The sequence below is a fragment of the Vulpes lagopus genome, chromosome 6 (genome assembly GCF_018345385.1).
Source record: "Vulpes lagopus strain Blue_001 chromosome 6, ASM1834538v1, whole genome shotgun sequence".
NCBI classification, from domain to species: domain Eukaryota; kingdom Metazoa; phylum Chordata; class Mammalia; order Carnivora; family Canidae; genus Vulpes; species Vulpes lagopus.
The window spans coordinates 53,833,490-53,860,106 of NC_054829.1; positions in this window are offsets into that span (position 1 = coordinate 53,833,490).

The following is a 26,617-nucleotide window of genomic DNA, read 5'->3' on the forward strand; positions in this document are numbered from 1 at the left end:
CTCACTCATCATACCCAGTAATATCCAGCTTGATTTATTATGGCCTACTAGCTTAGCTTCAACATTTATGTTCATCTATGCTGTGGCCTTTAACAACTGATTTATTTATTGTTTCATGTTTTCTTTCTTATTCAACAAATATTCTCTATTCTATAGATTGGCCTCACTCCGTTTTTTTTAGTCTAATTTTAGACACATTCAGTGATGTCAATTAATTTACCTTTTAAGGAACCACAGAATGATTAGATACATCATGAAAGAAGTTCAATAACCAAAGTACCACTTCTCATTTTTTCCATGTTATGTCAAATTAGGTGGGAGAAAAAGAAAAAAATTCACAGGGGTGAATAAGTTCTTATTTATATGCAGACAAATGAAGAAATAGATTATTCACTTACTAAGGTCCAATGAGAGAGAAACTAGGACAGTAGAACACTTTGGTCTAGGTCTCAAGTGCACAGCGGTTTCCAGTTTTGATGGTTATTTGATTATGTTTAAAAAATGTCCTACCAAGGAACTTGGTTGTTTTTGAATCCTAGAATTTCTGAGTGGAAGGCAGAGTCAGCTTTACAGATTCTGAATAACATACCCTTCAAATACGTGATAGAAGGCATAGCTGAAGGTTATTTTAAACATCAGGTATTTTACTGTTATAGTCGTGATTCCTTTGTCATTTATTGAGGTTATTAAGTACCTTCCATAAATGACTTTAAACATTTATATGGTATTATTGGAAATTTTATGTTCTTTTATAACTTGTGTTTCTCCTCTAATATTTTAATGGTGTCAGCTCTTCTTATGCTCCCAATAGCCCTACATCCAGGGAATGATACATCTCCTTTAATTCCATATTACAAATTAATTGAGACATAAAAATAAACCTCATTAGGAAATAATATAACAGCAAAATTAAAAATTTAAGTGAGAACCTAAACTCTTTCTTTTAAAGAACATTAATATTTATAATTATATATAATGTCTCTATCAGTTGAACTGATCATAAAAAAAAAAAACTCTTTCATTTTCCTTGAAAGAGTCATACCTCCCCCTTATCACTTGACTGAATGTAGAGAGCATTAGGAGAAAGATCAAAAGTGCCTCTGACCTACAGGTTAGGCACTAGGATATGTAGTCCACACATAATGGTTCCAAATTCTCAAATGATTATATATATATAAGCAAACTCATACAAATATATCTGTATCAACTATAGGCTCATCAATATTATGTATATGTATTTGCATATATACAATGCATAAATATGATAAAATAGTCATAAAATATTTATTTGTAATATTTATAAAATGCAATATTCATAATACAGGACTTGATATGATAATGAGTATGATACACATACATGAATTTTTACCTGAATCCCTATTTTCATTTTTCTAATGTCTACCATTATCCCCCACACACCAAGTTTATTCCATATGAATATTTTCAAATGCTGGTGATAATTCTCGTATATCATATATACATTCCAGTCTACCAAAGAGGCACCTTTGTGCACCCATGCTTCACAAAGTAAAACTAATGAAATCCTTCTGCATTTTTCTCTAGGCAGAAGTTCTATTTGGACACAGGGTAAAATAAAATTCAAAATCTGAAAATAGTAAGATATTCTCAGGCTGTTGAATACCCCTCACTCTTTGTCCATTATTTTTTTTAATTTATTTTAATAATAAATTTATTTTTATTGGCGTTCAATTTGCCAACATACAGAATAACACCCAGCGCTCATCCCATCAAGTGCCCCCCTCAGTGCCTGTCACCCATTCACCCCCACCCCCTGCCCTCCTCCCCTTCCACCACCCCTATTTCGTTTCCCAGAGTTAGGAGTCTTTATATTCTGTCTCCCTTTCTGGTATTTCCTACCCATTTCTTCTCCATTATTTTTAAAGGTTTTTAGTCCTTTTGGTCATAGGGAACAATAAAAATGTCTTCCTTTCTCCAATTATAAGAAAGTAATAAATAAAAACAGAGAAAACTCACAAGTACATCTAGGATGATAACCAGCTTTCCAAGTAGACACATGATAAAAGTTGAATTGTTTTGTAGAAACAAATTGCGTGCTTTACCTTTACCTGTAAAAGTTGGGAAAAAAATTTAAGCAAATTAAACTGGTACATTTTCCAGGAATGCTTAGACACATGGTTCAAAATATTGTTTACAGAGTATTTCTAATGTAGAAAAACTTTAAAACAATTTAAAACCAAATAAAACATTGTTATGTTGCCACCCCAATCCCTCATATGCCTGTAAGGCCCATGGTCTTCTGTTGACATCATCAACCTCAATTTCCTCTTCCTCTGATGCAATTTTGGCCATACTGATCTTTTTATTTTATGGTTATGTTAGCTTTCACCAATCTTAAACCCTTTGTACTTGTTTGTTCCTTCTGCTTGGAACTTTCTTACTATGGCCAGTTCCATCATTGAGATACAGTCATACATGCAACTTTCTGATCCCTTTGTCACCCATCTAAGACCATTCGAGTCTTGGTTTTATTATTTCCTACTACTTGCTAGATAAGCATCCAATGTTTTCACATGGAATATTTAATTATAGTTACAGAAGTCTCTAAGCAGTTGCTTAAAACTGGTGAATAGATGTTAACATAAGCCTCATGAAAGCAGAGGTTACACAGTATTGTTCATGGTTACATCCCTGGTGCCTGAAGGGGTACTCTGCACAAGCTAAGCACAGAATAAATATTTGTTAATAAATGAATTAATTAGCAAGCTATAGGATTCTTTTTGATATTTAAACTAAATAGACTGTATTAGAGATGTGTACATAATGTTTTAAAAAGTGGAATGTTTTTCCAGGCCTGTAAGATATTCCTGAATGGGATAAAAATCTAGAGAATATTTGATTTGATACTAAGTGGAGCAGAGGATTTTTTGAAAGTTAAAGTAAGAAAGGCAATCATCCAAGTTTCTGGAATTCCATACGGTAGCTAGAATTATCACATGGAAACACAAATGTGATCAAATTTCCACTGCAGTTGACACATAGCAATAGCTTCCAAACACATTTAGAATGAATAACACCTTCCACACAGGAGTCCATCTGATCATTATCTCAATGATAGCACCCCCTGCTGTGAAGCTGTGCATACAGAACTCAACTTGATGTCATTAAAATTTGAAATATTTCTCCAATTTCCTTCTAACTACATACTCTCCAAGAAACTGAACTGAAACCAGGTAATTTTTCCCCAAACTTACTTCACCACACCTCCCATGATTCAAACACTACAATGATATCAACATTCGTAATATGGCAGCCTCATTTCATACCATGCTTCCCTCAACTCTCTCTACTACAGTAACCACAGCCTTTTTCAATTCCTATGCTCCCTTTCTGTCGCAAGACCCATGTGTGGATAGGAATTGCTTCTTATCGTGCTTCCTTAATGCCTAGCACAGTGCCTGACATATAGAAATTCTGATAAATATTTGTTGGAAAAAGTGAGGAAAAAATAAATGCAATAAAATGGCATAGTGATATGTAACTTACAACATAGTTCACCTATAGAAAGAGAAAGTGTCATTTCAGTTTTTTGAAACTACTGGTCTACCTGAGAATTTTCTGGGAAATGTTAGCCATACTTTCAGTCAAAAATCAACTTCGTTTCTAGCTGTAACTTTCAGTGATGGGGACCACCCACCAATGAAGCTTAAACCAGTTTTAGTTTGCAGAAGAGTTTGAGTAGCCATAAATAGGCAGGCTGGTTAATATTCCAGAAAGTGATTAACTGCAAAGGATTTTGTGCACTAGGAATCCTAGGATGACTATTGGGTTTCTCTACTCCGAATATATTTAAAATGGAAAAGACAAAAAAGATAAGAAAGTTATGTACTTAATAATTTGACATTTCAAAAGAAAAGAGGTTCAGTGGAAATGATAAGATGCTATCTTGGCACATGGTTACCAATAATAACAAAAGTAACAATAACTGAAAAGTACTAAGCATTCCCCAAGTACCAGGCACTATTTCCAAGGAAGTAGGTAATTCCCAGATTAGAATGGAATCCCTATTTCAATTCATTCAGTCCATTTAAGCACAGCACAGTTTGTAAATCAAACGTGAATTTATTGATTTATATAATAGGGATTAAAAATGATAATTACTTTCTCTTCTAAAAGAAAAGAGACTTATTTAGCATCTAACAATAAGCTTGCTTTTATGTAAGTTTCCTGAATGGGTCTCTTTTCTTTGGAAATAAAGAGTATTATTCTTATATAAAATAGCAAATGAACACTGTAGCCTGTGTGTGTGTGTGTGTGTGTGTGTGTAATTTCTTATGCAATAAGCTGAAACAACCTTCTTGAATTAGATAAAATGTGATTGGGTTTCTAGACTATGGTTTTAAGTGAGATATCAGTATTTACGTCTTCTGGTGACCAGTAGTCTGCCTTCATAATTCACTATTTATTGGAGGCCTCTTAACTTTGTGGGTCAGTTACCTCTAAGTGTTAAAATGCCTAAAGAAAATATTTATGAATTTCAAATTTCTATGCATTAGAACCCTAATATTATCATAATACTTAGTCGTATTTCCCTAGTCATATTTCCCTATTATTTAATCTTTTGAAGAACACAAATTAATTTTTTAAAGTGAGGATATTTATACAACCACCATTCACATAATGAACTGGAACTTTGCTCACACCAGAAGAAACCCTTGTCACATACCTCTCAAACATTAGACATTGTCTTATTCCTAATGTAGTCACCATCTTGATTAGAAGTATCAATATCACAGCAATGTTTTGCTTGTTTTTGAATATAATTTAATGTCACAAGGTATATACTGTTTTCTTTTGTTCCATATGATTTTTCAGCTATTCATCCATGTTGTTGGATATAGTTGTAATTAATATACTATTACTGTATAATATTCTATGGGATGCATATTACACACCTTTATATCTCTATTTTATCCTTGCTGAATATTTGGGATATTTCTTGTGTGTGTGTGTGTGTGTGTGTGTGTGTGTGTGTGTTTGAAAGGCATTTTTATTATTTTTTATGTTTTATTTTTTTGAAAGTTTCAAGAAGTCACTTTTATTTATTATTCTTTTAATCATACCAAGCTTATGTTTAATTTTATTATTATTGTTTTTTATTGGAGTTCAATTTACCGACATATAGCATAACACCCAGTGCTCATCCCACCAAGTGCCCCCCCCATTGCCCACCACCCAGTCACCCCAAACCCCCACCCACCTCCCAATTTGGGATATTTCTAATGTTTGATTATTAGCAAGTAATGCTACTATAAGTATGTGTAGAACAATTTATCCTCTGAGTTTTTAATTTCAGTTAGTTAAGTATTGTTTCTTTTCCATATTCTTTCTCTCTCTCTTTGTCTTTTGAGATGTCAATTAAACTTACATGTCATTTTGACTATATCCCATATACTTTTTTCTTCATGGGTTCTTATAAATATATTCTGGTTCATTAAGTCTTTCCTTAGTTATATCTGATAATCGTTAGCTTTTAAAATTTTTTATTTAATATTAACATACAGTGTAATATGGGATTCAGATTTACAAAATAGTGATTCAACACAATACTTGGCACTCATTACAAGTGCAGTCCTTAATCCCCATCATGTATTTAACCCATCCCCTCCACCTACCTGCCCTCTAGTAACAATCAGTTTATTCTCTATAGATAGGAGTCTGTTTCTTGATTTGCCTCTATTTTTTTGTCCCTTTGCTCATTCATTTCATCTCAAATTCCATATATAAATGAAATCTTATGGTACTTATCTTTCTCTGACTTATTTCATTTAGCATAATACTCTCTAGCTCTATCTATGTTTTGCAAATGGCAAGTTCCATTCTTTTTTATGTCTGAGTAATATTCCATTGTGTATATAAGCCACTTCTTTATCCATTCATCAATTAGTAGATAGTTGGGCTAATTCCATAATTTGGTTATAGTAGATAATTCTTGTATAAACATTAGGGTATGCGTATCCCTTTGAATTGGTATGTTGGTGTTCTTTGGGTAAATATCAAGAGGTGCAACTGCTGGATTATAGGGTAGTTATATTTTTAACTTTTTGAGGAGACTCCATATTGTTTTCCAGAGTCACTGCACCAGTTTCATTCCTACCAGCACTGCAAGAAGAGGTACTCCTTTTCTCCACATCCTCACCAACACCTGTTTCTTGTGCTGTTGATTTTAACCATTCTGATGGGTATGAGGTGATAGTTTGTTGTAGAAGGAGGTGTATAGCAATATAAGCAATATAATCCTACTTCAAGGAGGAAAAGAAATCTCAAGTGAACAACATAATCTTACACCTAAAAGAGTTACAAAAAGAAGAAATGAAGAAGCCCAAATCCAGTAGAATGAAAGAAATAATAAATATTAAAGCAGAAATGATACAGAAACTGAAAAAGTTACTAAAACTGATTTATCCCTAGCCACACTCACTAAAATGAGAAAAGAACCAAATAAATAAAATCACAAATGATAATAACAACCAACACCACAGAAATACAAACAATTATGAGATTATGAAAAAGTTTATGCCAACATATTCGACAACCTGGAAGAAATGGATAAATTCCTAGAAAAATGTATGTTACCAAGACTGAAACAGGAAGAAATAGAAAAACTGAACAGCAAATAAATTGAAAAAGTCATCAAAAATCTCCCAACAAGCAAAAGGCCAGGGCCAGATGGCTTCACAGGCAAATCCTACCAAACACTTAGAGAAGAGTGAACACCTACTCTTCTCAAACTTTTCAAAAAAAAATAGAAGAGGAAGGAAAACTTCCAAAATCATTCTATGAAGCCCAGCATTACCCTGATACTAAAGCCAGATAAATATGCCTCTAAAAAAGAAAACTACAGACCAATATTTCTGATGAGCATGGATATAAAAACTCTCAACAAAAACCAGCAAATGGAATCCAACAGTATATTTTTAAAATATAAACTCACCACAATCAAGTGAGTTATATTCCTGGATTGCAAGAGTGGTTTAACATTTGCAAATCAATCAATGTGATGCACTACAATAATAAAAGGAAGGATAAGAACCATATAATCATTTCAGTAGGTACAGAAAATGCATTTGACAAAGTATAATATCCATACATGATAACCTTCACCAAGTAGGTTTAGAGGGAATACCTCGATATAATAAAGGCCATATATGAAAAACAGCTGATATCATCCTCAATGGGAAAAAACGGAGAGTGTTTTTTTCTCTATGATCAGGAATAAGACAAGGATGTCCACTCTCACTACTGTTACTTAAGATAGTACTGGAAGTCTTAGCCACAGCAATCAGAATACACAAAGAAATAAAAGGCATCCAAATCAGCAAGGAAGAAGCCAAACTTTCATTATTTCCAGATGACATAATACTACATAAAAAACCCAAAAGACTCCACCAAAAAATTGCTAGAACTGATGCACAAATTTGCTAATGTCACAGGACACAAAATCAACATACAGAAATCTATTGCATTTCTCTACACCACTAACGAAGCAGCAGAAAGAAACCAAGGAATCAATTCCATTTATAACTACACACAAAAAAACTGTAATATATCTAGAAATAAACCTAATCAAAGAAGTGAAAAACCTGCATTCTGGAAATTATAAAACACTGATGAAATAAATTGAAGACGACACAAAGAAATGGAAAACATTCCATGGTTCATGGATTGAAAGAACAAATATTGTTAAAAGGTCTATACACCCAAAGCATTCTACATATTTAACGAAATCCCTATCAAAATACCACCAGCAGTTTTTACAAAGCTGAAAATTTTAATGATTGTACCAGAAATTATGGCTTGCATTCTTGATTGCATTACATTGATGAGTTTCCAAGACAATATAAGGACCTTAACACATCAAAATTCCAGGACTGGGATCCCTGGGTGGCGCAGCGGTTTGGCGCCTGCCTTTGGCCCAGGGCTCGATCTTAGAGACCCGGGATCGAATCCCACGTCGGGCTCCCTGCATGGAGCCTGCTTCTCCCTCTGCCCGTGTCTCTGCCTCTCTCTCTCTCTCTGTGACTATCATGAATAAATAAATAAATAATATTTTAAAAAAATACAGGACTTATTCCTCCCTGCTTTTCATTTTATTGTTTGGGTGATTCTATTTCTTCATTTATTTTAAACCACAAAATATATTCTCATAATTGTATAGCATGGTGAATATTTTGACTTATCTAAAAATAGCTTTCTCTTGCAGTGCATTCTTTATTTTTTTGATACATGATATTTCTTCTGCCTGAAAAACTGATTTTAGAATTTTTTTTAGAATTCAGATATGCATTGAATCAACTCAGTGTTCTGCATATGTCTTCCAATTTCAAATTTGAAGGATAATTTTTTCTTGGTATCATCTTCAGAGGTCATGTTGATAATTTCTTTCACACATTAAATATGGCATTCAGTTGTTTTTGGGTGTCCATAGTTTCCACTGGAAAAAATAGCTTAAAACTGTGGGTAGCACCTTCTAAGTACCCCCGCCCCCAGGGATATACTGTCTTTTTGTCTTTCATTTTCAAAAGTTACTTTCTTGTACCTAGATGAGATTTTGTTATTGTATAGGAGGTAGTTGTTTTTATCCTGATTAAGTTTAATTCTGGGTCCTAAATATGTAGCTCCTCAGCTCATTTTTTTGAAAGTCCTTGGTCATTAGGTTCTCAAATATTCCTGGGCAATTGTCTTCTCTTCTCATTACTGGACCTCATATTACATTTATGATAGAATACTTCACTTTCATTTATTACATTTTAATCATTTTTCGTATGTCAAATCTACATATTAAGTATACACTTTCAGTTTTTCACACTAATTATATAATTTTAATTGCTAAATCACAACAAGAAGTTTGGAAGTACTTCAAACATGTGGAGGTTAAGGACCATCTTGCTAAAAGATGAAAGGGTCAACCAGGAAATTAAGGAAGGATTAAAAAGATTCATGGAAACTAATGAGAATGAAGATACAACCATTCAAAATCTTTAGGATACAGCAAAAGCAGTCCTGAGGGGGAAATACATCGCAATACAAGCATCCATCCAAAAACTGAAAAGAACTCAAATACAAAAGCTCACCTTACACCTAAAGGAGATAGAGAAAAAACAGCAAAAAATAGATCCTACACCCAGCAGAAGAGAGTTAATAAGATTCGAGCCAAACTCAATGAAATTGAGACCAGAACTGTGGAACAGATCAACAAAACCAGGAGTTGGTTCTTTGAAACAATTAATAAGATAGATAAACCAGGGATCCCTGGGTGGCGCAGCGGTTTGGCGCCTGCCTTTGGCCCAGGGCGCGATCCTCGAGACCCGGGATCGAATCCCACATCGGGCTCCCAGTGCATGGAGCCTGCTTCACCCTCTGCCTGTGTCTCTGCCTCTCTCTCTCTCTCTCTCTCTGTGACTATCATAAATAAATAAAAATTAAAAAAAAAGATAGATAAACCATTAGGCAGCCTTATTAAAAAGAAGAGAGAGAAGACTCAAATTAATAAAATCATGAATGAGAAAGGAGAGATCACTACCAACAGCAAGGAAATACAAACGATTTTAAAAACATATTATGAACAACTATACACCAATAAATTAGGCAATCTAGAAGAAATGGACGCATTTCTGGAAAGCCACAAATTACCAAAACTGGATCAGGAAGAAATAGAAAACCTGAACAGGCCAATAACCAGGGAGGAAATTGAAGCAGTCATCCAAAACCTCCCAAGACACAAAAGTTCAGGGCCAGATGGCTTCCCTGGGGAATCCTATCAAACGTTTAAAGAAGAAACCATACCTATTCTACTAAAGCTGTGTGGAAAGATAGAAAGTGATGGAGTACTTCCAAATTCGTTCTATGAGGCCAGCATCACCTTAATTCCAAAACCAGACAAAGACCCTACCAAAAAGGAGAATTATAGACCAATATCCCTGATGAACATGGATGCAAAAGTTCTCAACAAGATACAATAGGTACATTAGGCCAATAGGATCCAACAGTACATTAAGAAAATTATTCACCATGACCAAGTGGGATTTATCCTGGGGATGCAAGTCTGGTTCAACGCTTGTAAAGCAATTGATGTGATTGATCATATCAGCAAGAGAAAAACCAAGAACCATATGATCCTCGCAATAGATGCAGAGAAAGCATTTGACAAAATACAGCATCCATTCTTGATCAAAACTCTTCAGAGTGTAAGGATAGAGGGAAAATTCCTCAACATCTTAAAAGCCATCTACAAAAAACCCACAGCAAGTATAATTCTCAATGGGGAAGCCCTGGGAGCCTTTCTCCTAAGATCAGGAGCACGACAGGGATGTCCACTCTCACCACTGCTACGCAACATAGTACTGGAAGTCCTAGCCTCAGCAATCAGACAACAAAAAGACATTAAAGGCATTCAAATTGGCAAAGAAGAAGTCAAACACTCCCTCTTCGCTGATGACATGATACTCTACATAGAAAACCCAAAAGACTTCACCCCAAGATTGCTAGAACTCATACAGCAATTTGGCAGTGTGGCAGGATACAAAATCAATGCCCTGAAGTCAGTGGCATTTCTATACACAAACAATGAGACTGAAGAAAGAGAAATTAAGGAGTCAATCCCATTTACAATTGCACCCAAAACCATAAGATACCAAGGAATAAACCTAACCAAGAGGTAAAGGATCTATACCCTAAAAACCACAGAACACTTCTGAAAGAAATTGAGGAAGACACAATGAGATGGAAAAATATTCCATGCTCATGGATTGGCAGAATTAATATTGTGAAAATGTCAATGTTACCCAGGGCAATTTACATGTTTAATGCAATCCCTATCAAAATACCATGAACTTTCTTCAGAGAGTTGGAACAAATCATCTTAAGATTTGTGTGGAATCAGAAAAGACCCCGAATAGGCAGGAGAATTTTAAAAAAGAAAACCATAGATGAGGGCATCACAATGCCAGATTTCAGGTTGTACTACAAAGCTGTGGTCATCAAAACAGTGTGGTACTGGCACAAAAACAGACACATAGATCAATGGAACAGAATAGAGATCCCAGAAGTGGACACTCAACTTTATGGTCAACTAATATTCGATAAAGGAGGAAAGACTATCCATTGGAAGAAAGACAGTCTCTTCAATAAATGGTGTTGGGAAAACTGGACATCCACACGCAGAAGAATGAAATTAGACCACTCTCTTGCACCATACACTAAGATAAACTCAAAATGGTTGAAAGATCTTAATGTGAGACAAGATTCCATCAAAATCCTAGAGGAGAAGACAGGCAACACCCTTTTTGAACCCGTCCACAGCAACTTCTTGCAAGATACATCCACAAAGGCAAAAGCAAAAATGAAATATTGGGACTTCATCAAGATAAGAAGCTTTTGCACAGCAAAGGATAGTCAACAAAACTAAAAGACAACCTACAGAATGGGAGAAGATATTTGCAAATGACGTATCAGATAAAGGGCTAGTTTCCAAGATCTATAAAGAACTTATTAAACTCAACAGCAAAGAAACAAACAATCCAATCATGAAATGGGCAAAAAACATGAACAGAAATTTCACAGAGGAAGACATAAACATGGCCAGCACGCACATGAGAAAATGCTCCGCATTACTTGCCATCAAGGAAATATAAATCAAAACTGCCATGAGATACCACCTCACACCAGTGAGAATGGGGAAAATTAACAAGGCAGGAAACCACAAATGTTGGAGAGGATGCGGAGAAAAGGGAACCCCCTTACCCTGTTGGTGGGAATGTGAACTGGTGCAGCCACTCTGGAAAACTGTGTGGAGGTTCCTCAAAGAGTTAAAAATAGACCTGCCCTACGACCCAGCAATTGCACTGTTGGGGATTTACCCCAAAGATACAGATGCTTGAAACGCCGGGACACCTGCATCTCGATGTCTATAGCAGCAATGTCCACAATAGCCAAACTGTGGAAGGAGCCTCAGTGTCCATGAAAGATGAATGGATAAGGAAGATGTGGTTTATGTATACAATGGAATATTACTCAGCTATTAGAAATGACAAATACCCACCATTTGCTTCAACGTGGATGGAACTGGAGGGTATTATGCTTAGTGAAGTAAGTCAATTAGAGAAGGACAAACATTATATGGTCTCATTCATTTGGGGAATATAAATAATAGTGAAAGGGAATAGAAGGGAAGGGAGAAGAAATGGGTAGGAAATATCAGAATGGGAGACAAAACATGAAGACTCCTAACTCTGGGTAATGAACTAGGGGTGGTGCAAGGGGAGGAGGGCAGGGAGTGGGGGTGAATGGGTGACGGGCACTGAGAGGGGCACTTGACGGATGAGCACTGAGTGTTATTCTGTATTTTGGCAAATTGAACACCAATAAAAAATAAATTTATTATAAAAAAAGAATTTTAATTGCTTGTATGTAGAAATTCCTGTTTTATGATAAATTACACTTCATCTTTTTTTTCTTAGTTATATTTTCCAATAAAATCTAACATGCTGGTCTGTTTCCATTTAATGCTTTTCTTCCTTAGTCTTATTTTTTGGTTTGGGAAATTGCCATATTGTTTCAAACACATCTCTGGTCAGCATCAAGCGCCTCTATCATGTAACTTTGAAGTTTCTTCTACTATAAGTTGAATATACTTCCTCAGTCCATTGATTTAAGGTTTAGCCATGTGGTTTATCTTGGCCGAAAGAATGTCTATGTGGATTCTGAGCCTAGACATTGAGACAGCAAACATATCCATTTACCGGCTCCTCTAGGAATTTCTGAACTCTATCAAGGAAAGAACAAGCCCTCATTCTAAGAGAAAGAAGGGCAAATGAATTGGACATAAGCCCAATCTCCAGCTTAAAACCAAGCACAGCTCAATCTATCCAAGACCACCTGCAAGACAGTTGATGAATAGATAAAAAGAAAAAAAGAAGGTAAATGACACTATTAGTGATATGCTGGTACAGCCACTCTGGAAAACAGCATGGAGGTTCCTCTAGGAGTTAAAAATAAAGCTACCTTACCACCCAGCAATTGAACTACTAGGTATTTATCCTAAAGATACAAATGTAATGATCTGAAGGGGCACCTGCACCCCAAGTTCATAGCAGCACTGTCCACAGTAGCCAAACTGTGGAAAGAGCCGAGATGTCCATCAACAGATGGATAGATACAGAAGATGTAGTATACATACACAATGGAATATTATCCAGACATCAGAAAGGATAATTACCATTTACATCAACATGAATGGAACTGGATGGTATTAGTCTGAGTGAAATAAGTCAGTCATAGAAAGACAATTATCATATGATTTCACTCATATGTGGAATATAAGAAACAGCATAAAGGATCATAGGGGAAGGGATGAAAAACTGAAAGGGAAGTCATCAGAGATGAAGAAAAACCGTGAGAGACTCTTAGGAAACAAACTGAGGGTTGCCAGAGGAGAAGTGGGTGAGATGATGGAGGAATTGGGTGATGGGCATTAAGGAGGGCACGTGATATGATGAGCACTGCAACTGATTAATTATTGAACACTATGTCTGAAATTAAGTGTGTACTATATGTTGGCTAACTGAATTTAAGTAATAATAAAGGTGATGAAAAAATTATTTTAAAAATGAGATATTTAAAAAATAACTTATTTAAAGGCCCAAAAATCTTAAGATTATTAGTTCAGCAAGATTACTGTGTGTGAATGAGACAAAAATTAGTTCATAGAAGTAAGGTAGAGCAAGGAAAATACACATACACACACACACACACAACCCTAATATGTGTCAGTGACTTTAGGAACAGGACAACAGTAAGGAAATTATTCATAAAATTGGAAAAGTATATGTCATAAGAAAATCACTATAGATAGTTGAAGTATATGATGATCTCTATTATTTACTGTGAAATATTTGGTACAACTGTCATCTGTGATAACCTGGAAGGCAGAAAATATACCTAATTAACTTGTCATGTGGGGTGAGATTTTGAAGCAGAATGCTGAATCTATGAGTTGGATGTTGTTAGCTGCATTTTACAAGGAACCACAAGAAACAAATGAGGTTGGTGGGGGGGGGAGAACTAGCTAATTTGAAAATAAAACTTAGAAAAAATTAAAAAATGGGAACGTCTGGGTGGTCAGCGGTTGAGCACCTGCTTTTGGCCCAGGGCATGATCCTGGAGTCCGGAATCAAGTCCCGCATCAGGTTTCCAGCATGGAGCCTGCTTCTCCCTCTGCCTGTGTCTCTGTCTCTCATGAATCAATAAATAAAATATTAGAAAGAAGAAAGAATAAAAAATGCCTAGAAGATGCATAGAAAATTAATCTGTTCCTTACCAGATCAAGGCACTGACAGCTTCAGCAGGGGGTATGTGGGATTCCATCACTGAAAAATGTTCTCAGAGTAAATAGGTTAGTAGTTAACCAAGTGTATAGTTAAACCTCTTTATTAATACCTTTGAGAAAATAAAAATTGTGTCTAGAACTTTTTAGCTAAATATATAGTTTCTAGAAAAATAAAGACATAGTCAAAATCATCATATTCCCCAAATATCCACACCACACACACACACACACACACACACAAAGCCTAGGCAGAAAGGCAGCTTGACAATAATTACTCATATGGCTTTGACACATGGGATCAGATTGAACCTCTTGAAGTAAAACAAAACAAAACAAAACAAAACAATAACAACAAAAAAAAAAACAAAAGTTATGTTGGCAGTACCTAAATAAACAAACAGAACATGGCTGAGATGTAAAGCTACTTTTGGGATCCCACCTTTTCACTGTTAGGCAGCAGACTGACAGAAAGTTGCTCAGCTACCAAGCAAGGCATTTTCTCTTTGTGGTAAACAAGGAAGACAGTGGAAAAGAAAGAATGGATGGAGAGAAGGATTATGGGAAAATAATGTACTGAGAGCCAATCACAGGGAGCAAAAGAAAGTCTATTCTTTAACTCCAGATTAGGGAGCCAAATAATATTTTTTCCCAACAGAATCCAAGAATTGTTATGGACTCTAGAGATTGCTTCATGTTCCTCTTGCTTCTCTTTCAAATTAGAATTTTGTTACAGATAACCCATCCCTATTGTAGAATGTATATTGAGAACTATGTGTGACAAGGGATAGAAAACTTGCCTTTTTACTTACTAGCTCTCCAGATTAAGAAACCTCATCCAGACCAGATATAAACAACAATATTCTGGATTTGAAGCATAATACCATGATTAGATTAAACTTTTGAGGGTTTGTGAATGGATTTGAGTGAATTCTGATTGTGGTAGGTGTGAGGATAATTGTAAACAAAATGGACTACAGTAGACGCCATTACCTTCTCAATTCTCCTGTCTTCCCTTAATGCATGCTCTTAGTCATTTGACTTCACAGTTCTTCTCATACAGGTTGCATTGCCCCACTGATAGGAGGCTTTCTCTGTGACTCTGTTTAGCCAGTATATTCTCAGTGGAAGTGACAATTTCTAGTATTATAGTTTAGACTTTAATGGGAATCATGGGTCTCTCTTGATCCTCTAGTAACAATCTACAATCTTACCTTCTGCTATCATGAGAAAAACTTCTGTTGAGTAGATAATACTCCTTTACCATGGGCTCTAGAATAAACACATGTAATGTAGGGTTGTTCTATCACACATCAAATTGAAGCAACTTAGCCCCAATTAAACCACAGGTGGATGAACAACAGGTAGATAATTGTGGATATCTATGAAAAAGCTACTATACTAAAGTCCACTAATGCACTGAATCAAGCCAACTTCTGTTTTCTTATATTAATAAATTAGAAATAGTTTCATGTTATCTTAAAATTTAAAGGAAGTGAAAATATGTCAAGAAAGTATTATTTAGCATTGTCTTTTTCCCCCTATATCTCGGGCAAGGAAAATTTACAACACACATTAATTTTTATTTTTCCCTCAAAACAATATGGATAACTAATCCTATAGAGTATACTGATAGGTATATTTATTTCATGTGGTTCTACATGCTGCTGTTTAGCAGAAAGAAGGTTTTTGAACCATGTTCTTCAGTATTTTTTTTGAGTAGAACATCATTACAAAAATTTCTGTACCCATAATGCAAAGTATTATACTATTATAATGTTATATTTAATTTAATTAGAAACTGCTATCCCTGTTTAACTTCATTTTCAAATCCAATTCAGTTTCTCTTGAATAGGATAAATATACAACATATTCTTATTAAAAATAGTAAAATGATTTGTTATTCATGTTTTTTAAAAAATCAAGTATAACTTTTATGATAGCTTCACATTTCACTTGCTTATTTAATTTTATATTTTACTCAAATTATTGCAGAAATATTTTGAAGCTAAAATATATTTAAAAATCAAAGTGTAATCAGTACTCATATGTAATGACTAAAATGTCAATGGCTATTTCTTGTTTACTCGAATTATACACATAAAGAATACTGACCATTGATTTTATATGAACTTTTGTCCATTTGTTCCTTCATTGAAGGAACAAATGAGCACCCACCAGATGTAAGGGTATACATATGTCTAAGAATAATGAATATAAAGATAATCTTTAAATCATTGAATTTATGAATTATTATTCATTAATACTTACCATTCACATTCTGTTTGATTGATTTTTACTTCTAAGGTAAATGTGGGGGGGGGGAAAAACGTGGAAAGATCTCTGGGTTTCCAAAATCAATCAGTCTAAAATGCATGCATTCTATCCTTCCAAACCCACGAGGAATATAACCTGTTCTTAGGTACTATTCACATACAGTCCCATTACCACCTTATTTTGTTCATCTGTAAGCAGAGATAGAAATATAACCATGATGCCATTCAAGTCTTATTTGTGAGAAATTACACAGATTTAAGAGGTACTCCCAAACCTGCACAAGTTATTAGGACCTTTCATAGTTGAGTATATATGCTCAAAATTTGTAGTTTTAGGAGCATGTCCAACAGAAAGATGGCAGAAGAGGAAGTTTTAGACACTCTTCCTCTCTAAAGGCATACTGATTCAACAATACATGAATATATTTCCTTTGTAAGAAATTAAGAAACTAATTGACAGGCCCCTGAATTCTGAGCAACCATGAAATCAGCCATATCAAAGCTAGAATAACTCAAGACACCTTCTTTCCATAATCCATATCCCCAGCACAGTGTCATGGAATCAGGAGGAAAGCCCTGGCTTCCAGGTTCACTGGTGGAACCTAGGAAATCCGGGACTCCTAGCTGCTGTTAAGGAAAGGCAATGGTTTGGGGATCGCTGGGTGGCTCAGCGGTTTGGCGCCTGCCTTTGGCCCAGGGCGCGATCCTGGAGTCCCGGGATTGAGTTCCGTGTCGGGCTCCCGGCATGGAGCCTGCTTCTCCCTCCTCCTGTGTCTCCGCCTCTCTCTCTCTATGTCTATCATAAATAAATAAATCTCAAAAAAAAAAAAAAAAAAAAAAAAAAAAAAAAAAAAGAAAAGAAAAGGCAAAGGTTTGCATTAGCACAAGTTTGAAAAGCCCCTGAATATCTGGTTGGCTGATTTATGATGGTCTTCTGCACCAGGATATTTGTTAACTCTAGGAGAGGAAGTTTTTTTAATTTTTTTCTAATGCACATAGACATAAAAAGTCAAAAAACATGAAGACACCAAAAAAATGTGTCCCAAGTAAAGGAACAAGTTAAGTCTCCAGAAAACAGCATTAATGAAATATAGATATTACTTACTTGACAGAGAAAAATAACTATTATAAAAATGCTCACCAAAGTCAGGATAATAATGCATGAACAACATGAGAATCTCAACAGAAACAGAAAATATTGAAAAGTACCAAAGTCCAAAAGCTGAACACAAGATGGAACTGAAAATATCATGAGATATTCAACAACAAACTAGATCAATCAGAAGCAAAGATTAGTAAACTTGATGATGGGTCAATGAAAATTATCCTGTCACAGGAATAAAAAAGAAAAAACACTTAAAATTAGTGTGGAAAGCTTAAGAAAGTTATGTGACACTATCAATTGGACAATATACACATAAAGGAGTCCCCATTATGTGAATATTGGACAGAAAAAAATAAAATAAAATAATAAAATAAAATAAAATAAAATGACCAGGAGCAATAGGGCATCTTACTCAATTTTGGCTCAGGTCATGATCTAAGGTTCATGAGATCAGGCCCCTTGAGCTCCACACTCAGTACAGACACTGCTTGAGATTCTCTGTTTCCCCCTCTCTTCACCCCTCCCCCTGCTCATGTGCTCTCTCTTTTAAATAAATAAAATCTTTTTGAATAATAAAATAAAAATTGCCAAAAAACTTCTCATATCTGAGGAAAGAAAAGGACAGTCACATCCGGGAAGCCAAACGGATATTAAATGCAACAAATTCAAAGAAATCCACACCAAGCCATGCTATAAGTAAATTGTTAAAAGTCAAAGACAAAGAGAATTTTAAAAGCAGCAAGAGAATTCCCTTAACTCCTATAAGCAGATTTTTCAGCAGAATCTTTGAAGTATAGAAGAAGAAAAACAAAACACAAACCTGCAACCATGAATACCATTCTGAGCAAACCAATCCCTCAAAAATAGAGAAAATCTTTTTCAGACAAATAACACATACTAGGTAGTTCATTGCCACCAGACTTGATTTACAAAAATTACTCAAGAAAGCTCTCAGGAATTAAACTAGAATTAAATTACTAGAATTAAAAAGTTTAATTAAAAGTTAATTCAAAAGTTTAATTCTAGTAAAAGTTAAAAGATGAATATTAAAATAATTATTTATAAAAGTATGTTAGTTGATAAATATAAAAAGATACAAACTGTGATATCAAAATCATGAAGTGGGAGATGAAGTGAGGAGCTAAGTAAAAGTGTAGTTACTGGATGCTACTAAAGTTGTTACAATAGTATATTTTAAGTTGCAACTATATTTTTTGCAAACCTTGATAACCCCCCCAAAAATACATGTAGAAAACAAATAAAAGTAAAAAAAAAAAAAGCCATATTGATACCAAAAAAATCAATGAAATATTAAGAAAGCAATCAAGAAGAGACAAAAGAACGACAAGACATACAGGAGACAATAATATGGTAAGAGTAAATTCTTCCCCTCAGTAATTATTTTAAATGAAAATGGGTTAATCTCCCTGCAAGACAGAGTGACTAAATGGGATTTAAAAATGCAAAGATCCAACTATATTCTGCCTACAAGAGACTTAGTTCAGATTTAGTGACACATATAGGCTGTAAGTGAAGAGATGGAAAAAAAGATATTTCATGGGAATGGTAATCAAAAAAGGAGAGATAGCTGTATTTATATCAGTAAAGATAGGCTTTACATCAAAAACTATCACAAGAGACAAAGAAGGATTTTACAGAATAATAAAAGGGTCAATTTACTTGGGAGATGTAACACATAAATATAATAATGCCATATTACAACATTACAAATGTAGTCATACAAACCTACATAAACATCACATAATATATAAAGCAAATACTAAAAAAAAACTAAAGGAAGAATAGACGAAATAATAGATTTTAAAATCTCATTTTCAATAATGGATAGAGCACTCAGACAGGAAAAGTCAATAAGGAAACAGAACCTGAACAACACTACAGATCAATTGGACCCAAGAGACCATTCAGAGCACTCCAACCAGCAACAGAATACATCTTCCTCTCAAGCTCACAGGAAACATTATCCAAAACAAGTTATATGTTAGGTTGCAAAACAAGTTTTAACAAATTTAAGAAGACTGTAATCATACCTAGTATCTTTTATAATCACAATGAAATGAAACTAGAAATCAATAGCAAAAGTAAAATTGTTAATTGTGACATGTTTGTGATTTTTTAAAATTTTTCAACACTGAGACAAGGATTGAATTAAAAGTCAATTAATAAATATCAGACAAATGAAAACAATCAAATGTATAACATACCAAATTAGGATACAGCAAAAGGAGTGTTAAAAAGGAATTTTATAGCCATAATGCCTACATTAAAAGAGAAGACAGATCTTGACGACCTAATTTTACTCAGGAACAAATTAGAAACAGAAGAACAAACTAAGACCAAAGCTAGGAAAAAGGGAATAATATAGTAAAAATAAGTGAAATTTAGAAAAAAAAATTTATTTTTATTTTTTTTAATTATTTATTTATTTATGATAGTCACAGAGAGAGAGAGAGAGAGGCAGAGACACAGGCGGAGGGAGAAGCAGGCTCCATGCACCGGGAGCCCGATGTGGGATTCGATTCCGGGTCTCCAGGATCGCGCCCTGGGCCAAAGGCAGGCGCCAAACCGATGCGCCACCCAGGGATCCCTAGAAAAAAAAATTTAAAAAATCAATGAACCTAAAGCTAAGTTTTGGAAACCAAATTGACTAATCTTTAGATAGACTAAGAGAAAAAAGGAACAAAATCAAAAATAAAAGAGGACACATTACAACTGAAAACACAAGAAAAAAAAAAAAGGATCATGAAAGACTACTATAAACAATTACACTTGGACAAATTAGATAATCTAGAAGAAATAAATTCCTAGAAATATACAAACTACCAAAACTGAAGCATGTAGAAATAGAAAATGTGAACAGATCTATAACCAGTAACTGATTTAATAATCAAACACACTCCAACAAAGCCAAGAACCAGATGGCTTCACTGTTGAATACTACACAAAATGTGAGAATTAACATCCCTTCTCTTCAAACTCTTCCCAAAATTTGAAAAGGAAATACTTCCAGATTATTTTTATGAAGACAACGGTATTCTGATATCAAAGCCAGACAAAGACATTTCAAGTAAAGTACATGTGAACATAAATCCAAACATTCTCAACTAATACTAGTTAGCTGAATCAAATAGCCTATTTAAAAAGTCATACTCCATGACCACATTGTGACTTATTCCTGGGATGCAAGGATGGTTCTGCATATGAAAAATCAATGTGATGTACCACATTAATAGACTGAAGGGTAAAAGTTCCATGATCATCACAATAGATGCCAAAGAAAAAACATTTCACAAAATTCAATACTCTTTTAAGATAAAACTCTCAACAAACTAGGAATAAGAAGCCACATATAATAAGCCCACGATTAACATCATAATCAGCGGTGGAAAGCTAAAAACTTTTCCCCTAAAATCAGGAACAAGGCAAGAAAACCCACCCAATTCAATAGAGTAATGCAACTTCTAGTCAGAGCAACTAGGCAAGATATAAGTGGCATCCAAAGAAAGGAAAAGGTCAAATTATCTCTGTCTGCATGATACAATCTTATATGTAAAAAATCAAAGATTCTTTTTAACAGTGTTAAATAAACTCAAAGTTGTAGGATAGTGACTTATAAAAATCATTTTTTTATAAAAAAGGAACATTTCAATAGGAAATTAAGAAAAAATAATTAATTTTTAATAGCATCATAAGTTACAAAATATGAATAAGCTAAAGAGGTGAAAAACTTGAACTCTGAAAAATATAATACATTGATGAAAGGAATTAAAGACACCGAGGTTGATCTACAGATTCAGTGCAATCTCTGTCAAAACCTCAATGACTTTTACAGAAAAAAAAAAAATTTCCAAAATTTCTATCACACCACAAATGACCATAATAGGTCAGTTTGAGAAAAACAAAACAAAACAAAACAAAAAAACAAAAGCTAGAGACACCACACTTCCTGATATCAGAATATACTACCAAATTATAGTAATTAAAGCTGTGTGGTAATGGTGTAAAAACAAACATATATATGAATGGAACAGAATAGAGAGGCAAGAAATAAATCCACATAAATATTGCCAATTGATCTTCAGCAAGGATGTCAAGCTTATAAAATAGTAAGGGGGTAATTTCTTCATCAAATGGTTTTAGGAAAACTAAATATTCACATGCAAGATAGAGATTCAACCTTAATCTCACACTATACACAAAAATCAACTCAAGGCAGATGAAAGATTTAAATGTAATAGCGCAAACTGTAAGATACTAGAAGAAAACAATTCCATGAATGTTTTTCCTTATGATTTCTTAGATAATATGCCAAAGCAGAGGAAACAATAGCAAAAATGGACAAATGGAACTGCATCAAACTAAAAAGTTCATGCACACCAAAGGAAATATTTAACAGAGAAAATGGTTAACTATAGAATCTGAGAAAATACTTGCAAAGCCTATTTTTGGTAAGGGGTTAATATCGAAAATACCTAAGTAACTTCCAGAAATAAGGAAGAACAACTTGATTAAAAATTGACGTAAGAGTTAAATAGCTCTCCAAAGACATGCACATTGTCAAAAAATACATGAACAGATGTTCCACATCACTACTTGTCATGGAAAATCAAAATCACAATGAGGTATCACCCCACACGTGTGATAGTGGCTATCAAAATATAAATCAACTGATGTTGGTGAAAATGTGAGAAAAAGGAATTTTTGTACACTATTGGTGGAAATGTAAATTGGTGCAGCCACTATGGAAAACAGTATGGAGGTTCCTTAAAAAAATAAAAAATGTAAGTACCGTATGATTCAGAAATCCCACTTCTGATTGTTTATAAAAAAAAGAACTAAAATCTCCATCTTAAGAAGATATTTGCATTCCCATGACGTTTTATTCAAAGTATTCAATGTGGAAACAATCTAAATGTCCATGGACAGTTAAACCGATAAAAATGTTGAATATGCATTCAATAGACTCTTATTCAGTTTCAAAAAAGATGGAAACAGGGACATATGTGATAGCAACATATTCTCCAGTTTCACTCATTTTAAGTGAAATAAGTCAAATGCAGGACAAATACAACATGATTTGACTGAGGTATTTAAAATAGTCAAATTCATAGGAGATAATACATTCCAACAATCATTCCTTAGACATAAAACTATTGAGGAGGCCAAATTACAGTTTAAAAGATTTCTGCCAAAAAAAGTAGTGGTATGTTTGTCATTCTATTTCCAGTAGCTACTGGTTTTAAATGTTCTCTTCTACTGTCAATAGTGGGCTGAAACACATGCCTTAAATTAGAGTGTATAAAATACAGAAGTTAGCTATGCAGAACTCTTGGATCCTTGTAACTCGACTTAGATGTTAATTGAGTACTATCACACAGGTAGGAAATAGGGACATTCTCAGGGGCAAATAAAAACATGGGAGTTTTTCATTTCTATAATCTGTACTTGGATTCGTTTTTTGGTGTTTTTGAAATTTGAGATTATGAAGATTATTTTCCTTCTTAGATTTTTTATAGAAAATGATTGTCTAAGATTTAAATGAATCTCTAAATTATAAAAGGACAAAAAACAATTATATATAAATAATTCACATTAAACCATATGTAAGAGGAAATATTTGGTTTCTATTTTCAGAAATTACACTATATCTACTGTTCTTTGAAGTGATCACTTTTGATAGAATTGAAAATCTAATATCCAATTATTTATAAACTTAGGTTTAACTCTGGTATTTTTTACCAGACTAAAATATGAATCAAAGTGATGTTTGTGGAAGACTGAATTCAAGAAAGTGTACATTAAATTTGGTATTAGTTTTCCACAGTGGAATGATTAGATTTGTTTTTGAAATGGCAGCGATTCATCTTATGCGTTGGTCTTTTAAAAAATATGAAGCAGCAGCATATAAAAATTTAAAACAGTAATAATTAAAACACCACAGTGAAAATCCTTAAGTATTTTATGGTACAAAGTTTGTACTAACATTGAGAACATTCACATTGTTGAAATACATTGATCTGAAATTAATCACTACCCTTTCACAACACAGAAATATATTCCATGCAGACAGAGCAGGAAGAAATATTTCCTTTATCATTCTAGTATGGAATGGAGTGGTCATGGTGGGAGCGATCATTCAATACACACACTTTATGGGAACTGATTTTAAAAGAAATGGCTACAGATCTGTAAAACAGAATTTGATTGAATGCTGAGCTGAACTATAGATTTTTGTGATAAACACATCTAGGTCTATTAACCAAAATTTCTCATTTTGGTTAATCATACTACCATGCATCTTATTATACAAGCCATAAATCTTGATTTTAATCTAATTTTCTGATTTCCATACTGTGCACACCCAACCATTTACCAAATCCACCACATGGCCATTGACTTAGTGCAGGCTCTTTTACTAGTGAGTTTTTGTTTCCTTGGTTTTTATGCCATGTTTTTTGGAGTCTATGTGTGTATACTCATGTATGTGATAGAATATATGGAGGAGGTTCCTTATAATTGAACATAGGCTTTGTGATAGCCTAAATAATGGACCCAAAAGATGTCCAAGTACTAATCCCTGGCCCCTGTGCTAGCTCATTTGAAAAATGGATTTTGCAAACATGATTAATTGAAAGATTTTGACAGTAGGAAGTAATCCCAAAATATCTGGGTATACTACAAATTTAATCACAAGTATCTATATAAGACGATGGCAGTGGGAGATTTATCAGAGAACAGGAGAATGTGATATGGGCAGAGATTGGAGTGATGTACTTTAAAGACAGAGGAAGGGGACACCAGCCAAGAAAAACAGGTGGCCACTAGAAGCTGAAATGGAGTCTCCCCAGAGAGATCACAGAAGGAGCCTACAGCTTGATTTGGGGCCAGTGAAAAAGATATTGGACTCCTGACTTACAGAACTGTTATAAAAATACATTTATGTTGTTTTAAGCCACTAAATTCAGTAATTTATTATAGTGTATATATTACTAATAATATATAACAGCAGTAATAGCAAAGTAATACAAGTTTCTTGTCTTAATTCTGGATTTAGTATCACTCTAAAACACCAGTCTGATCATTTAATGGCTCCCAAAAACCTAGCAACAAAAGCATACAAAAACAGTAATCAAGATAATAGTTCACTCTGCCTCTCTGATCTCATCCCTGGGTTTCCTATACTTTATCATCTAAAAATACCAAACTTTGCAGTAGTCTTGAAGTTTTTGCCTACTTCCTAAAGTCTTTTGGAAACTTTTCTCTCTTCTGTAACACTAATTAATGTAATTACATACATCTGTTATGGTCATTATCACATGATCTTAGCTTTCAGTAGGCCTTTTCCTCTGAAACTCTGAACTCATTGAGGACTCTCAAAGACTTAGCTCAATGTCTGACACATAGAGCTGCATGAACATTTCCCAAATAAATGAACACTAAATCCATCATTCTGCTCACTAAATATCCTATATATATATATATATTTAATTTGGTCATTTCTTTTTATGTATCAATTATGAACAATGTTTACTTACACTAATAAAGCTTTCTCCACAATTTATAACAATCTTCCACTGGTAACATTATAAGTTACAAAACTACAAACACATCCCACAAGTCCCAGGAATTCACCAGCAGGCATATAAATGTATTTTTATTTTGTATCATTTGATCCCTTTAGATTTGTAGAACCTTAGCTCTTTCTTCCAGGACCTCTTCACTTCAAAGGCTTCATAATCTTTACAAGATGCTGCTGAGGTTCAACTCCTTCCATCAAAACCCTTAGTGACTGTGCTCTCTGCTAAGTAAGTTGAAATTTCTCAATATTCACATGTGAAGAATGGTTGGCAGTCATCTTTGAGGTGTAAAATGCCATGTCTATCAAAAGATCCATAGGAGAGCTGCCTGCACTTTAAGCATAAAGGGCATTTCCAGGTCCACATAGTTGTCCCCCCCCTCAGGGCACACCCTCATTGTGGTGAGTCATTTGGACTGGTTAATTATTATTACGTTATTTTTTATTTTTAAAGATTTTACTAATTCCTTCATGAGAGACACCTGTGGGGAGCCTCTTGTGGAACCAGATCCCAGGATCCTGGGATCACAGACTGAGCCAAAGGCAGTCGCTCAACCACTGAGCCACCCAGGCACCCCTGGACTGGTTACTTTAAGTAACAATCATCATTCCTCCTCCATCTATCTCATCATCCTTTACTAATTCACTCTTTCAAGACTTCATTCAGATATTTTCTACTTTCAAATGATTTTGTGTAATACTCAAAGAATAAAAACAGTTGTATTTAAAACTTTGATTTGACATTGACTTATTAATGTCAATAACAATATTTTAAATAAAATACAAACATTGTAAAATATTCTCCTAGCTTTATCTTAAGCATTTACTCAAAAATTTCATATTTTCACTAAAGGAGCCTTTTGATGATTCTGTAAGAAGTGACACTTTTTAAAGATTTTTTTTTTCCAAAAGTACCCTTTCTTGGCACTTTTTTCCCCAGTCATCTTTTATTGGATATTAATTCTCAGTGAGGATACAAAAGGATTTAAGAGTCCAAGGCAAAGGTCATGGTCACGAATGCAGGATGCCTTGCCACATTTTCTACATAGCTAAAATATTTCTTCTATATCTCATCAACCTCTTTGTGATGTAGGAGGTGGCTATTGTCATTTCACAAATGGAAAACACATAAGAGGTTAAGAGATGACAGAGAAAACTCAGGAATGGAAATGTAGTCACTGATATATTCTAAATTTAAATATGTATTTTTTTCTATTTTCCTTATATATATGAAGATCACAGATAGACAAAGTTCTAAGATTCCTTTTTAACAAAGC